Genomic DNA, 16078 nt, shown 5'->3' on the forward strand with positions numbered 1-16078 from the left:
ACAGTGTATACAGAGCCTAGAGGGGATACAGTGTATACAGAGCCTAGAGGGGATACAGTGTATATAGAGGGGATACAGTGTATACAGAGCCTAGAGGGGATACAGTGTATAAAGAAGGGATACAGTGTATACAGAGCCTAGAGGGGATACAGTGTATACAGAGCCTAGAGGGGATACAGTGTATACAGAGCCTAGAGGGGATACAGTGTATACAGAGCCTAGAGGGGATACAGTGTATACAGAGCCTAGACGGGATATAGTGTATACAGAGCCTAGGGGGGATACAGTGTATACAGAGCCTAGAGGGGATACAGTGTATATAGAGGGGATACAGTGTATACAGAGCCTAGAGGGGATACGGTGTATATAGAGGGGATACGGTGTATATAGAGGGGATACGGTGTATACAGAGGGGATACGGTGTATACAGAGGGGATACGGTGTATACAGAGGGGATACGGTGTATACAGAGGGGATACGGTGTATACAGAGGGGATACGGTGTATACAGAGGGGATACGGTGTATACAGAGGGGATACGGTGTATACAGAGGGGATACGGTGTATACAGAGGGGATACGGTGTATACAGAGGGGATACGGTGTATATAGAGGGGATACGGTGTATATAGAGCAGATATTATTCTTGCCGTATTATCAGCTTATCGAAACCCATGGAATCCACAGATTTGTGTTTGTTATTTATGATAGAGTTTCACATAAATGTATAAGAAACCTCTTAGCGTTGGGACCCTTTGTGTTCAGGAATGGGGGCACAGGCTGTCAGACCCCCCATAGATGTAGCCCCCTATAGAAGAAGTGCAGCACCACAATCAGAGAGAATAACAATCCCAAAGCCTAATACAATAGTCCATCACATTGTGTCTGGGCATGCTGGGCGCTGTAGTTCCTACATACAAGTTGCAAGGATCATGTTTTCCTCTGCTCTCAGAGCAGCAGAGCCGAGTTTGCCATTGCACCCAATTCAGACTTTGGTTCACTTTGCATAGGACTGCAGATGCTGCAGAACATCTCCTTGTCCAGAGCGGGGACTCGGATCCCTTGTATAATATATAACAGTGATACAGGAGGAGCAGGAGGGGAGGAAGGGGATGGAGTTACGTCTGGACGGGGCCCCTGCGCCTCTTACTGTCTCCAGAAGATATAACGTGACCCTGAGTCCAGGGAAATACTGGATTGTGTTTCAGGTCACAAAGACGAGAAGCTGCTTATCGGACCTCTGCAACCGCAAGCGCGGACCCCACCGCCAGCCCAGAGAATGTCCTCAGCCAAGTCACATCACATTTCCTGAAATCATTACAAAACTTATCAGGAGTAGTGCAGTGTGTACTATGTGCAGGGTGTGTACTATGTGCAGGGGGGTGTACTATGTGCAGGGGGGTGTACTATGTGCAGGGTGTGTGTACTATGTGCAGGGTGTGTGTACTATGTGCAGGGTGTGTGTACTATGTGCAGTATGTACTATGTGCAGTGTGTGTGTACTATGTGCAGGGTGTGTACTATGTGCAGGGTGTGTACTATGTGCAGGGGGGTGTACTATGTGCAGGGGGGTGTACTATGTGCAGGGGGGTGTACTATGTGCAGGGGGTGTACTATGTGCAGGGGGTGTACTATGTGCAGGGGGTGTACTATGTGCAGGGTATGTACTATGTGCAGGGTGTGTGTACTATGTGCAGGGTATGTACTATGTGCAGGGTGTGTGTACTATGTGCAGGGTGTGTGTACTATGTGCAGGGGGTGTACTATGTGCAGGGGGTGTACTATGTGCAGGGGGTGTACTATGTGCAGGGGGTGTACTATGTGCAGGGGGTGTACTATGTGCAGGGGGTGTACTATGTGCAGGGGGTGTACTATGTGCAGGGGGTGTACTATGTGAAGGGGGTGTACTATGTGAAGGGGGTGTACTATGTGCAGGGTGTGTGTACTATGTGCAGGGTGTGTGTACTATGTGCAGGGTGTGTGTACTATGTGCAGGGTGTGTGTACTATGTGCAGGGTGTGTGTACTATGTGCAGGGTGTGTGTACTATGTGCAGGGTGTGTGTACTATGTGCAGGGTGTGTGTACTATGTGCAGGGTGTGTGTACTATGTGCAGGGTGTGTGTACTATGTGCAGGGTGTGTACTATGTGCAGGGTGTGTACTATGTGCAGGGTGTGTACTATGTGCAGGGTGTGTACTATGTGCAGGGTGTGTACTATGTGCAGGGTGTGTACTATGTGCAGGGTGTGTACTATGTGCAGGGTGTGTACTATGTGCAGGGTATGTACTATGTGCAGGGTATGTACTATGTGCAGGGTGTGTGTACTATGTGCAGGGTGTGTGTACTATGTGCAGGGTGTGTGTACTATGTGCAGGGTGTGTGTACTATGTGCAGTATGTACTATGTGCAGTGTGTACTATGTGCAGGGGGTGTACTATGTGCAGGGGGTGTACTATGTGCAGGGGGTGTACTATGTGCAGGGGGTGTACTATGTGCAGGGGGTGTACTATGTGCAGGGTGTGTACTATGTGCAGGGTGTGTACTATGTGCAGGGTGTGTACTATGTGCAGGGGGTGTACTATGTGCAGGGGGTGTACTATGTGCAGGGGGTGTACTATGTGCAGGGGGTGTACTATGTGCAGGGGGTGTACTATGTGCAGGGGGTGTACTATGTGCAGGGGGTGTACTATGTGCAGGGGGTGTACTATGTGCAGGGGGTGTACTATGTGCAGGGGGTGTACTATGTGCAGGGTGTGTACTATGTGCAGGGTGTGTGTACTATGTGCAGGGTGTGTGTACTATGTGCAGGGTGTGTGTACTATGTGCAGGGTGTGTGTACTATGTGCAGGGTGTGTGTACTATGTGCAGGGTGTGTGTACTATGTGCAGGGTGTGTACTATGTGCAGGGTGTGTACTATGTGCAGGGTGTGTACTATGTGCAGGGTGTGTACTATGTGCAGGGTGTGTACTATGTGCAGGGTATGTACTATGTGCAGGGTATGTACTATGTGCAGGGTATGTACTATGTGCAGGGTATGTACTATGTGCAGGGTGTGTGTACTATGTGCAGGGTGTGTGTACTATGTGCAGGGTGTGTGTACTATGTGCAGTATGTACTATGTGCAGTGTGTACTATGTGCAGGGGGTGTACTATGTGCAGGGGGTGTACTATGTGCAGGGGGTGTACTATGTGCAGGGGGTGTACTATGTGCAGGGGGTGTACTATGTGCAGGGTGTGTACTATGTGCAGGGTGTGTACTATGTGCAGGGTGTGTACTATGTGCAGGGGGTGTACTATGTGCAGGGGGTGTACTATGTGCAGGGGGTGTACTATGTGCAGTGTGTACTATGTGCAGGGGGTGTACTATGTGCAGGGGGTGTACAATGTGCAGGGGGTGTACTATGTGCAGGGGGTGTACTATGTGCAGGGTGTGTACTATGTGCAGGGTGTGTACTATGTGCAGGGTGTGTACTATGTGCAGGGGGTGTACTATGTGCAGGGGGTGTACTATGTGCAGGGGGTGTACTATGTGCAGGGGGTGTACTATGTGCAGGGGGTGTACTATGTGCAGTCACTGACTCTGTTGAGTTCTATCAATAAATTTGACTCTTCACTGGACGCCCCTTTAGGTAGAGACACAAAACCGGCGCAGACACTTTATAAACCTTTATTGCTCCAGGTTTAGGCATCATTTGCCCGAGCGCCGAAGGGAGTCTTCTTCTTTAACAACAAGGTCGTTTGACTCAGAACCAGAGCAGCAATTGTTCCGCTCCACAGCCCCAACAGGTGCAATAATATCTGCGCCACATCTGTAGCTCCATATACTTTTATAGACCTTGTAAACACCATCCATTATACAACCGCACACATCACAACTCACATGTATTGAGGGATAAAGGAGGCACAAGGAGAAGACTGAAGTAATTTACACAACACCAGAATATGATTATATAATACCGACCCCTATGTACAGGAATATAACTACTATAATACTGCACCCTATGTACAAGAATATAACTACTATAATACTGCCCCCTATGTACAAGAATATAACTACTATAATACTGCCCCCTATGTACAGGAATATAACTACTATAATACTGCCCCTATGTACAAGAATATAACTACTATAATACTGCCCACTATGTACAAGAATATAACTACTATAATACTGCCCCCTATGTACAAGAATATAACTACTATAATACTGCCCCCTATGTACAAGAATATAACTACTATAATACTGCCCGTATGTACAAGAATATAACTACTATAATACTACCCCCTATGTACAAGAATATAACTACTATAATACTGCCCCCTATGTACAAGAATATAACTACTATAATACTGCCCCCTATGTACAGGATTATAACTACTATAATACTGCCCCCTATGTACAAGAATATAACTACTATAATACTGCCCCCTATGTACAAGAATATAACTACTATAATACTGCCCCCTATGTACAAGAATATAACTACTATAATACTGCCCCCTATGTACAGGAATATAACTACTATAATACTGCCCCTATGTACAAGAATATAACTACTATAATACTGCCTCCTATGTACAGGAATATAACTACTATAATACTGCCCCCTATGTACAAGAATATAACTACTATAATACTGCCCCCTATGTACAAGAATATTACTACTATAATACTGCCCCCTATGTACAGGAATATAACTACTATAATACTGCCCCCTATGTACAAGAATATAACTACTATAATACTGCCCCATGTACAAGAATATAACTACTATAATACTGCCCCCTATGTACAAGAATATAACTACTATAATACTGCCCCCTATGTACAAGAATATAACTACTATAATACTGCCTCCTATGTACAGGAATATAACTACTATAATACTGCCCCTATGTACAGGAATATAACTACTATAATACTGCCCCCTATGTACAGGAATATAACTACTATAATACTGCCCCCTATGTACAGGAATATAACTACTATAATACTGCCTCCTATGTACAGGAATATAACTACTATAATGTCTTTCCATCACATTCTTCTCCTGGCTCCTCCTGTTGTCTCTTGCTCTTCTCCTTTCGTGTTGCTGTCGCTGCCTGTGATGTTATCTGCACCCAGAGACCTCGGCTTTGGCTCCGGTTTTCAGTAATGATATTTGTTCTGTAGCTGCTGTAGAACATCTTGCGGCTCTGTATAGCTGAGGTTTCGTGTTGCGGTGTCAGTCTGGTTCCGGTCTGGAAGCCTCCATTGTCCTGGGAGCTGGTACCTGCCATGTGCTCCCCTCTCCCCTCGTGGACGTTTCCCTGGCTCGGCTGTGGGGCCCCAGACCTGCAGGACATCCCCCGGGGAGCGCAGTCTTTGCACCCGTCACCCTGTGTTTACCGGATCGGACTTGAGTCTTTGTATCAGACTGTAAATGTTTCTGCGGCTTCAGGAAGGACATTTATAATTTTCTCCCATTTCACAATTTTTATTTGGTTATTTTGTAACAAATGTTATAAAAATGTACAAAAATTTCAATAAACCGATTCAGGTCGGGTTCAGGTTCATCTATTCTTCTGGTTCTATGTTCTTGTACTGACCCAATCTCTAGTAATGACCATCTATGACCCTTGACGGATGGGTCAATCAGGAGAATCTCTCCTCCTCTTCAACCAATTCCTCCTCGAAGAAGCTCAATTCCCTTGATTCCGATGCCGTTGCAGAGCAATAATTGCCATTAGTTTCCTGTTATTAGGCTCCATACTGTCCGGTGGTGGGTGCCGCGCTGTCTGATCCACTTTCGGACCATTTGCAGAGAGTCTAGTTACCATAGAGGGTGGCAAAAGTAATTTCACTGATTGGTCAGGAACGGTGGGAGCTGGGGAGAAAATTGCAGCCGCTTCGTATTTAAGGATCGGCACCTTGTAGTGATAGTTCCGGAATATTAGTGTCTCGTGGGTCACATCGTAAAAGATCAACCCTTCTCAGCAGCTGATGACAGAGAATGGAGCAGGAAGCGGATAGCGCCATCCCATGCTTAGTGGCTAAACCAAGTCATTACATCTTAGCTCCAATTCAAATGAAAGAGAATTGATCTGCAGTAACAAGGTCTGACCACTACACAGAGAAGGGCGCTGTCTGCTTCATGTTGTATTCTCAGTTCATCAGCTGCTGTGATGAGGTGATCAGTGTGGGGGGGGCCAATTGTTGAACCCCTAATTGAATTACCAAATTTAAGGATATGTGATCAATTATTTGTGCCTGAAAAATTCCTTTGAATATGGTCATCCAGAACTCATTGGTCACATTATATATCTATGTATATATATAAAGTTTCTTCAACACTCCCTTGGCTTACGCTCTTGAACACTCAGCTCTGCTACTTCTGTAGTCAGTTACTTATTACTACACTTAATGTCCGTGAAATTCCCGATAATTTCCTTGGATAATTGGCTCCTCCTGCAGGATATCCTCGCCCCTCGCAGCTCCTGGTGTCTCGTCCATTACCGACCAGTTCTCATTTAATTTCTCGAGTCTCTTTCTGGCCGCATCAGTGGAGATTAGTTCCGGCAGAACCGAAGAATAAGAAGAGTGAAGCTCGGCCATCGAGTGCAAGACAATGCGCTGCCGGCCGGTGCCGACCCCATGACCTTGGCCGGGTCTCTTCATCTCGGAACGCTGGGGGTCTGAGAGTCCACGCTTCTTCTTCATTGTAGCTGAACGTTGCGAGAGAGAAGAAGAATTATTAGAACTCAATTGAGTAGATGTCCTGCATAAGGGGAGCAGGTTCCCTCCCAGGGTGCCGATCCCAGAAAGCCTCAGCCGCTGACCTGCCGCCATCCTGTCATTAAGCAGATTATAAGGCGTCTATGTGATCCGAACCTCCAAACAAAGCCGTGCCCCAGAAAGCCGGAGACCGGAGGGCGGAGCGGTCCACTGTTCTGATCAGTCCTAGCTGTCCACCACCGGCCCACCATCATATCCGACCCCTCACCTGAAAGGCAGTGAGGTGTTAATGTCTCTTCATTCAAATTTGGGGCCCCAACCCCCATATGGAGTATAAACAGTCATACAGGGGTCACTCAAAACCTCTGAACTAGGAGCGACAGCACGTTTGGGATATTTGTTTCATTACTAAGATGCATCTAATTCATGTTTCCTTAATCCAGCCATGAGACCCCTGAACGAGTGGCAGAACAAGGGGCTGCAGCAAGGAAAGACTTCATAATAAGTTGGGGTTCAGTCAGTTGGATCCCACTAATATGTCACTTTCCTTAGGATAATGTAACTAGTGTACAATGCTGGGACCCCAAGACGCCTTGGCCCCTACAGAAACCTTGTGTACCCTCCAACAGGATATACAAGATACAGAATAGCATGCAGAGAAATCACTGAAAGCTGAAGTATGTACACAGAATAGTGAGTGCAGCTCTGAAGTACAATACAGGATGTAACTCAAAATCAGTAAAGGATAAGTAATGTCATGTATGTACACAGTGACTGCACCAGCAGCAGAATAGTGAGTGCTGACTCATTTTGCTGTGAGCTACTGACGGGTGTGGTTGTGTGCTGCTGAGCTCCTGCACCACCTGGAGCAATCTCCATCCACCCAGGCCTGCTCTCTCCTCCCCAGGGAGGGAGTGGGTTCTGTGGGATGAATCCTGCAGGAAAATCCCAGGCTCCTGTCTCCCGGACCAGGCCGGCGGGGGGCAGGAGAAGCCAGTTACCGGCCAAATCGGAGGGTGTAAGAAGATCTGCCCGGAGCCAAGGACGCAGCGATGTGACCTCGGCTGCCACCCCCAAGACCCAGGGAAGCCGCAAGGTCTCCGGAACACAGAAGATCAAGGCAAGTGACATCAGCCTGAGTGCTCCTCCTGGAAAGCTGGATGTATGTGCGGGAAAGCTGGGTGGTTCAGCTGGAAAGCTGGGTGCTCACGGAGGTGTGCAAAAAGCATGGGGTGATCTTAAGGCCCGGGAGTCTGCTACCATCTATGGCTCCCGGATTGCTGAGCACCTCCGTGAGTACGAGGAAGCTGGAAAAGCGCTGAGGAGGCTCCAGGAGGAGATAAGGGAGACCTTGGCCCTAGCGGGGGTGGCTACGCAGAGAAAGAAAAAGTCTGATCTACTTACCACCATAGACAGACTAAAAGCCGAGGTCACCGCTCTGCAGGAGAAGCGACATCTAATCCGCGAGCACAGCGGTCCGTTCCGTGAAAAGTTGGAGAATGATGCCCGGTTTGATGACATGCGCCAGGAGCAGTTAAGAAAACTGAAGGGGCTTCAGATCCAGGCGGATGAAGGCGATGGCGATGATGAGGAGGATGAGGAAGACCAGCCGTGTCCGTCTGGTGGCCTGCACCAACACCAGCAGGCCTCGCACGACAGGCTGCCTGCAGAGCAAGCGCCATTACCATCAGGCTGCGGCTCTGCCAACCTGGAGGAGGAAAGTGATGACAGCGGCCAGGGGGGGGCGCTAATGGCTCAGATACGTCAGCTTGAGTCTCCAGTTCACCTCCAGAACTTTTCCTTTGGTGATGATATCCCGAGTGACGACCAAAAGAGGAAGAAGACGAGACCCAAGAAGACCAAGGCGTCTCAGGAGGTGAATCTGGTGTTTCGTCCCCTCCCTGTTCCCTCCGGGCGGGCTGCAGTGCCAGCCTGTCGTGTAGGCCCCGTTACCCAGCCCAGCACGAATCCTGCAGTGGACTCGGTGCCAGGGTGCGGGGAGAGTGCAAAGCCACGTTCCATCATGGCGCAGAGCACCAGCCTTGTTTGCAGTAGCAAGGATGGTGCAGGGAAGGCATCGGCCGAAAGGCCGGACAGTGAGGGCGATCCAGCAGGTCCTGGTACTGTGTGCTGCCCCCCAGTGGGAGGGGGGGGTGGCCCGGTGCCAGGGGCAGTGGCGGTGGCTCCTGTGGCCCCTAGCACTGTGGCTGCATCTAGCTCCGGTGAGCAGCGGCAGTGTGATGGGGCTGCTGGGGCTTGTGGTGCGGCGCCTCCCAAGCATCCCGAACAGCCTGCAGAGAAAGGCGCAGGAAAAGTGTTGTTTTGCATTGGATCATCAGACCCTGGAGAGGGCACAAAAAGACTGTCCGGAGTCTGCAAGGGCAAGTGGCCTCTTGCATCCAGCGAGCAGCAGAGCAGAAATATTAAAAAAACTACTGGACAACAAGGGGTTAATGCCAATGAGGCAGAGGGCACCTTTAAGATCGGGGTTGGAGCTGCCTCTTCTCAGGCTGTATCAGCTATGGAGGTGGCTCTACCCCCAGTGCCCAGTGACGCCGAGGCAACCCCAGGTCCTCCTGGCCCAGCTGGTGTGAGTGATGCAAGGAAGCGAGGCAGTAATGCACATAGTGTGGTGAATGTGGGGGTGGTGAATGGTGCTGAGGGGGGTGATCCTGTTGTGCGTGCTGGACCTTCTGCACCCCCAGTGGTGGCCGCTCCCATAAGGAGCTATGCGAGTGTCACTGCTGGGGCAAGTGGAGTTAACTCCTTGTCTCCTGGCTCTGGGAACAGCGTTTTGCAAAGGCGTCTTCTGGAGGCTCTCAGGAGAGGGGAAAAGTCAATCACTGTAGAGGGGAGAGAGGTTGATCTGTCCTTCTGGACAGACAGGCATGGCCTGGCAGCCTTCCAAGAGAAAAGGGGGGGAGAGACTGTATGGTCTTTACCCACAACTGGGCCCGGAGCTTCCCGTAGGAATGTGGTTCGTCTTCGCTGGAGGGGCAGTGACGCATGCCCACCCAGGTCAAGGGTGGTGGAGCTCCTCCTGAAGATGAACTTCAGGGCTAGTGACATCTTTGCCCTGATACATCCTTATGGTACTCCGGAGTTCGATGTCAGCTTTGTTCGGCCGGAGGGCTTAGAGCTCTTCTGGTCGAATTATGAGCTGGCAAAGAACGAGCCCGCATGGCGAGACTTTGCTGTGCAAGCAGTGTCTCGCCAAAACGCAGTCAAGAAGGTGACCGTTTTGACCCGTAACGAGTCACTTTCTTGCATGGACATCATGACTTGGCTAAGTCGTTATGGCGAAGTAGTTCAGGTACCTCAGAAAAACCGCGATGAATTTGGCATTTGGTCTGGGGCCTGGACCTTCATGATGAAGTTGAAGTGTTCAGGCGGCACAGTCGCCCACATTCCTTCTTCAGCCTTTCTTGGACGGGACAGAATCCTGATTTTCTACCAGGGGCAGCCGAAGGTCTGTCACAGGTGCGGTGACCCCACACACTTTAGCGCCAGCTGCCAAGTGCAGAAGTGCGCTTTGTGTGGTGGGCTAGGTCATCTCGCTGCATCCTGTAAGGACATTAGGTGTAACCTGTGTGGTGAGCTCGGTCACCCTTTCAGCCGTTGTCCTCGCTCCTTTGCCAATGCGGTTGTGACCCCAGTGGAGGAGAGCCATGAGGTTGCTTCTGCTGGGGAAGGTACCAGCAGAGGTGGAGGAGCTGAGGGGCCTGTGAAGAAAAGCAAGAATAAGTCACCTTCTCAGTTGAGGCGGCTTGAAGCCAGACAAAAAGGGAGAGAACTGGGGAAGCCTCAGGTTGCTGGGGTGACCCTGGGTCCTTCCTCAGAGGCTGGTCTTGCTACTGAGGCCCTGAGGGATGATGAGTTGGATGAGGAGGTCAGGAGGATGGAACGCGAGAAAGGTGCCATGTCCTCCACGTCCTCCCATTATGAAAGTATGGATGAGGATAACAGGATTTGGCTAGAAAATAAGCGCAAGCAGAAAAAGAAAAAACGTGGCCTATCTAAGGTACCTAAGGAAGGGAAAACTTCCTCCCCTCTGGTTGAGCTTTCCAACCGGTTCCTCACCCTCGATGAGATCGCCTCCTCGGAAGGAGAAGCTGAGGGTGGGGTTCTGGAGGTGGCGGCGGAGCAGCCTGCAGGGGGCGCCGAGTCTCTATCCTCTGGGGAAGCTGGGTCCTCAGAGTGGGAGACTGACTCAGAGTCAGGAGACAAGGACGAAGGAGAGGGTGGTCCGGGTGGGTCCTTGGGGGCCAGTAATAATATGGACACCACAATCTCATTAAAGAGAAGCTGCCCCAATTCTGAAGGTAAAAGGGAAAAGGGATCATCTTCAGAGGACAGTAGAGGGAAGGGAGGTAGTAAGAAAAAAGCCGTCTAACTCAATCACTCATGATGGCGGCACCCACTCCGTTGACGCTGGTGTCCATTAATGTCGCCAGCATTAAGTCTGATGCGGCTAGATTTGCGGCCTTTGATTTTCTCGGCCGTGTTGAAGCCGACATTTTATTTTTGCAGGAGACCAGGCTGCCAGATTTGGCGGCCGTGTTTAAAGCTAAGAGGGAATGGAGACACGGGCCTTCCTATTGGTCTCTTGCGGCCGAGCCGTATAGCGGAGTGGCGGTACTTTTTACCGCACCGGTAGAATGCCGACGAGTTATTGAGTTAGAAATGGGGAGGTGCCTGATCCTGGATGTCCTCATGAAGGGACAAGAACTTCGCCTAATTAACATCTATGGTCCCCAGTCCAAGTGGGACAGGAAGTGTCTCTTTATGAGGATCAAGCCCTACCTTTTTACAAGTCGGCAGGTGGTCTTTGGAGGGGACTTCAATGCTGTCACGAGGTCCCAGGATAGGGGAGGTTCCAGAGACAAGCTGACTTATGATAGCGTCGCTCTTAATAGCATAGCTAGTGAGGCTCGCCTGGTGGATGTCCACATCCGGCACACCCCAGGCCACGCGGGGTTCACCTATTATAGGGGTAGCTGCAGGTCTAGAATAGACAGGTTTTATTTAAAGGAGGAAGCCATTTCTTCACCAGTTTCTGTTGTTGAGGTGGAGTTCTCCGACCACTGTCTAATTTTGTTTTCTCTGAATGTTACAGAGACCCCCCGGATGGGAAGAGGCTACTGGAAGCTCAATTCGTCTCTCCTGGAAGAAGCAGAGATAAGACAATCCTTTGAGGACTTTCTTCAGAGCCAGGTACCATTGCTGGGCCTTTGTAGCAGTAAGTCAGAGTGGTGGGAGATGCTCAAGAAAAGGGTGGCGAGATTCTTCCGCCAGCTCTCGAGCCTCAGGAGCCTGGACAGGTACCGCCTGTATCAGGGCCTGAGGAGGAAACTCGAGCATCTCGTCTCGACTGGAGGTAGTCGTGAGGACATCTCCAGAGTGAAATCCTTGCTGAAGAGGTGTCAGTACGATAGACACGCATCTTTGGTTTTTGAGAGGGATTACGGGAAATACCGCTCGCCCGACCCTTACAGAAACTGCAAGATGTCAGTGAATGGTAAAGTTGTCACGGGACTGGTTGACAGTACGGGATCCCTGAAAAGGTCCAGATCAGGGATTCTGGAGGTCGTCAGATCCTTCTACTCACACCTCTTGGGCAGGAAGGATCTAGATCGGGATGTGATGTCGGATTTCCTGGCTGAAACTGTCCCTGAGCCAGGAGTAGACCCCTCTCTTGATGTTTTGACAGAGATGATCAGGGAAGAGGAAGTCAGCCGGGCGATTGAAGGGCTCGCCCTCAAGAAATCGCCGGGTCCGGATGGCTTAACATCTGAGTTTTATAAGACCTTTAAGGACGCCTTGGTTCCCCTCTTGACTGAGGTATTCAATGAGTGTCTTTCCTCGGGCGCTCTGCCGAAGTCAATGAGGAGGTCAGCCCTGATCATCCTGTCAAAGGGTAAGGACCGATCTCGTATTGAGAACTGGCGTCCCATAGCGCTTCTCAATACGGACAGAAAGGTTTTGGCAAAGGTGCTGTTTAATCGGCTGGTGCAGTTTGCGCCCCGGCTCCTTTCGGGGACCCAGCACTGCTCTGTTCCAGGCCGCAGTACATTTAGTGCTGTGCTTTGTGTCCGGGAGGCAGTGGAGCAGGGCAGGGCTGGTAACTGGAAGGGGTACTTGCTGTCCTTGGATCAGGCAAAAGCGTTTGATCGGGTTAACCACGAGTACCTCTGGTCTGTCCTTCTGAGGTATGGCCTGCCGGGGGAGTTGGCTAAAGGTTTTGTACGCAGGGGCAGAGAGTTTCCCGCTTGTGAACGGTTGGATTGGCCGCTCTTTTGAGGTTGGGTCTGGTGTTCGCCAGGGTTGTCCTCTGAGCCCACTTCTATACGTGTTCGCGATTGACCCATTCCTTAGGAGGGTTGATCGTGGGCCGTTGGTGGGAGTCGGGATGGACCAGGCGGCACCGGAAGCCACTCTAAGGGTGGTAGCGTACGCTGATGATGTCACCGTTTTTGTGTCCTCGAGAGGGGAGGCGCAATGGGTGATGTCAGAGGTTGACCGCTACTCAGAGGCTTCTGGGTCCAAGATCAACCGGGATAAGTGTGAGAGTCTCTGGCTGGGAGAGGGGGATCCAGGCTTTGATCTCCCGGACACTCTTCCAGGGCCCCAAGACTCTGCCAAAGTTCTCGGCATCGAATTTGGCCAGGGGGATTACCCCATGCAAAACTGGGACGGCAGGCTTAAGATCGCCGCTCAGAAGGTGGACCAGTGGAAGGGTTGGTCTTTGACCCTCAGGGAAAGGGTGAACTTGATTAAAACTTACCTGCTCCCATTGCTGATATATCTGGGCAGTGTGTGCATGTTGCCAGAACCCCTCTGGACTCGGGTCTACAGTCTGTTCTTCCAGCTGTTATGGGGGAATAGGCTGAACCTAATCAAGAGGGAGGTTACTTACCGCACGAGGAGACAAGGAGGGTTGTGTATGGTCAACCCTGTGGTGTTCCTAGTGAATACCTTTCTTAAGATCAATGTTGCAAACCTCTGGAAAGAGAGGGCTCCTCCGTGGGTATACTCCTGCAGGGGATGGTTTCGGCCTTTCTTCCAGGAATGGGAGACAGGAGGGCGAGTGAAGGATCTCCGTACACCACATGGGCATCTTCCGGCTTACGCTACCCCGGTTCTGAAGGTGATTCGCCGGTGGGGTCTGGGAATGTGGGAGATCAGGACCATGTCGAGGAAAGTCCTTGACAAAAGGGTTCTGTTGACCCATTTCCAGAAGCCTCTGGCCCTCAGGGATTGCCCAAGTCGGGATCTTGGGGTGGGTTTAGGTCTTTTGAATTCCATCAGGATCCCCTTGAAGTTTTGGGACTTGACTTGGCGCTGCTTCCATGGAAAGCTGTGTGTGAGGGACAATCTGAAGTGTAGGAGCTCTGAGGAAAGGGGTTGTCCCCGGGAGGAGTGCGGTGGCCTGCTGGAGAGCATGGACCACTTCCTGCTTCAGTGCCCCTTTAACACAGAGGTGTACAACCGGGTGGGCGCTTCCATCCATTGGCCCGGGTTGGCCGGTCTCTCCTATGCGGAGTGGGCCTATGGAGCATTCAGAGGCCTGGGTGGCCGGGACCGCTGCACGTTATTCTTAGTCAGTCTAGTGGTCAGGTACCACACGTGGAACGCACGGTGTTTAGTATCGACGCAGCGTAAAATCCTCCCGGTGGATGAGGTGGTTAGGAACATTCTGGGTGACCTGGTGAAGGTGCGCTCTCTGGAGTATGAGAGGCGGGGCACGGGGAGGGCCTCTCTCCTTTGGAGGGGGTTCTCCTTTAGTGTCCCTTAGTCTGTCATCTCCTCTCCTGGTGTTGGGCTGAAGCTGACACTGTAGATTTTTGTTTTGTATCTGAGGTTATAGTGATGTAGCGGCTTGCAGGCGCCGAACCTGGGCTTTATGTGGTTGGTTTGTTATATGTTGATATGTTTAATGTGTTTGTATTTTGTGTACAGTGTGTATTTATGTAGTTATAGTTGATGTGTATATAGCTTGGTTGGTTTTTGGGGTGTTGGTGTTAGGGTGTTAGGTTGGGAGGGGGGTGGACGGGATTTGGACAATATGATCCTGGGCACTGGTCTGGACTATATAGCGCGAACTTTGGACGTTAGACCAGTGTCTGGGTGGGAGGGTGATGGGCGTGGGATTTAGTTAGTTATATTTAATGTTTTTATTTCCTGTTTGTCTTTTTTTTGCTGTGTATTCTTTAGTTATTTATGAAAAAAAAAAAAAAAAAAAAAAAAAAAAAAATTATTATAAAAAGTTATATATAAAAAAAAAAAAAAAAAAAAAAAATTAGGTGGTGGGATTGGGTGAAGGTTTTGTTTTATAATGCTGATTGTGTGGTGTGTGTGTGGCTGGGCCAGGAGATTTTTGTAAGTCTCTTTTAGTTTGTATTATTGTTTTGTTATTATTATTATTGTTTTGTTTTGCCAGAAGTTATGGCTTGATTTATGTTTATTGTTGTAATGTTTTTCATTTTTATATATAAAATAAAAGATTTACAGGATGTAACTCAAAATCAGTAAAGGATAAGTAATGTCATGTATGTACACAGTGACTGCACCAGCAGCAGAATAGTGAGTGCAGCTCTGGGGTATAATACAGGATGTAACTCAGCATCAGTACAGGATAAGTAATGTCATGTGTGTACACAGTGACTGCACCAGCAGCAGAATAGTGAGTGCAGCTCTGGGGTACAATACAGGATGTAACTCAAAATCAGTACAGGATAAGTAATGTCATGTATGTACAGTGACTGCACCAGCAGCAGAATAGTGAGTGCAGCTCTGGGGTATAATACAGGATGTAACTCAGGATCAGTACAGGATAAGTAATGTCATGTATGTACACAGTGACTGCACCAGCAGCAGCAGAATAGTGAGTGCAGCTCTGGGGTATAATACAGGATGTAACTCAGGATCAGTACAGGATAAGTAATGTCATGTATGTACACAGTGACTGCACCAGCAGCAGAATAGCGAGTGCAGCTCTGGGGTATAATACAGGATGTAACTCAGGATCAGTACAGGATAAGTAATGTCATGTATGTACACAGTGACTGCACCAGCAGCAGAATAGTGAGTGCAGCTCTGGGGTATAATACAAGATGTAACTCAGGATCAGTACAGAATAAGTAATGTCATGTATGTACACAGTGACTGCACCAGCAGCAGAATAGTGAGTGCAGCTCTGGGGTATAATACAGGATGTAACTCAGGATCAGTACAGGATAAGTAATGTCATGTATCTACACAGTGACTGCACCAGCAGCAGAATAGTGAGTGCAGCTCTGGGGTATAATACAGGATGTAACTCAGGATCAGTACAGGATAAGTAATGTCATGTATATACACAGT

Source organism: Engystomops pustulosus, chromosome 2, assembly GCF_040894005.1.
Source record: "Engystomops pustulosus chromosome 2, aEngPut4.maternal, whole genome shotgun sequence".
Lineage (NCBI taxonomy): Eukaryota > Metazoa > Chordata > Amphibia > Anura > Leptodactylidae > Engystomops > Engystomops pustulosus.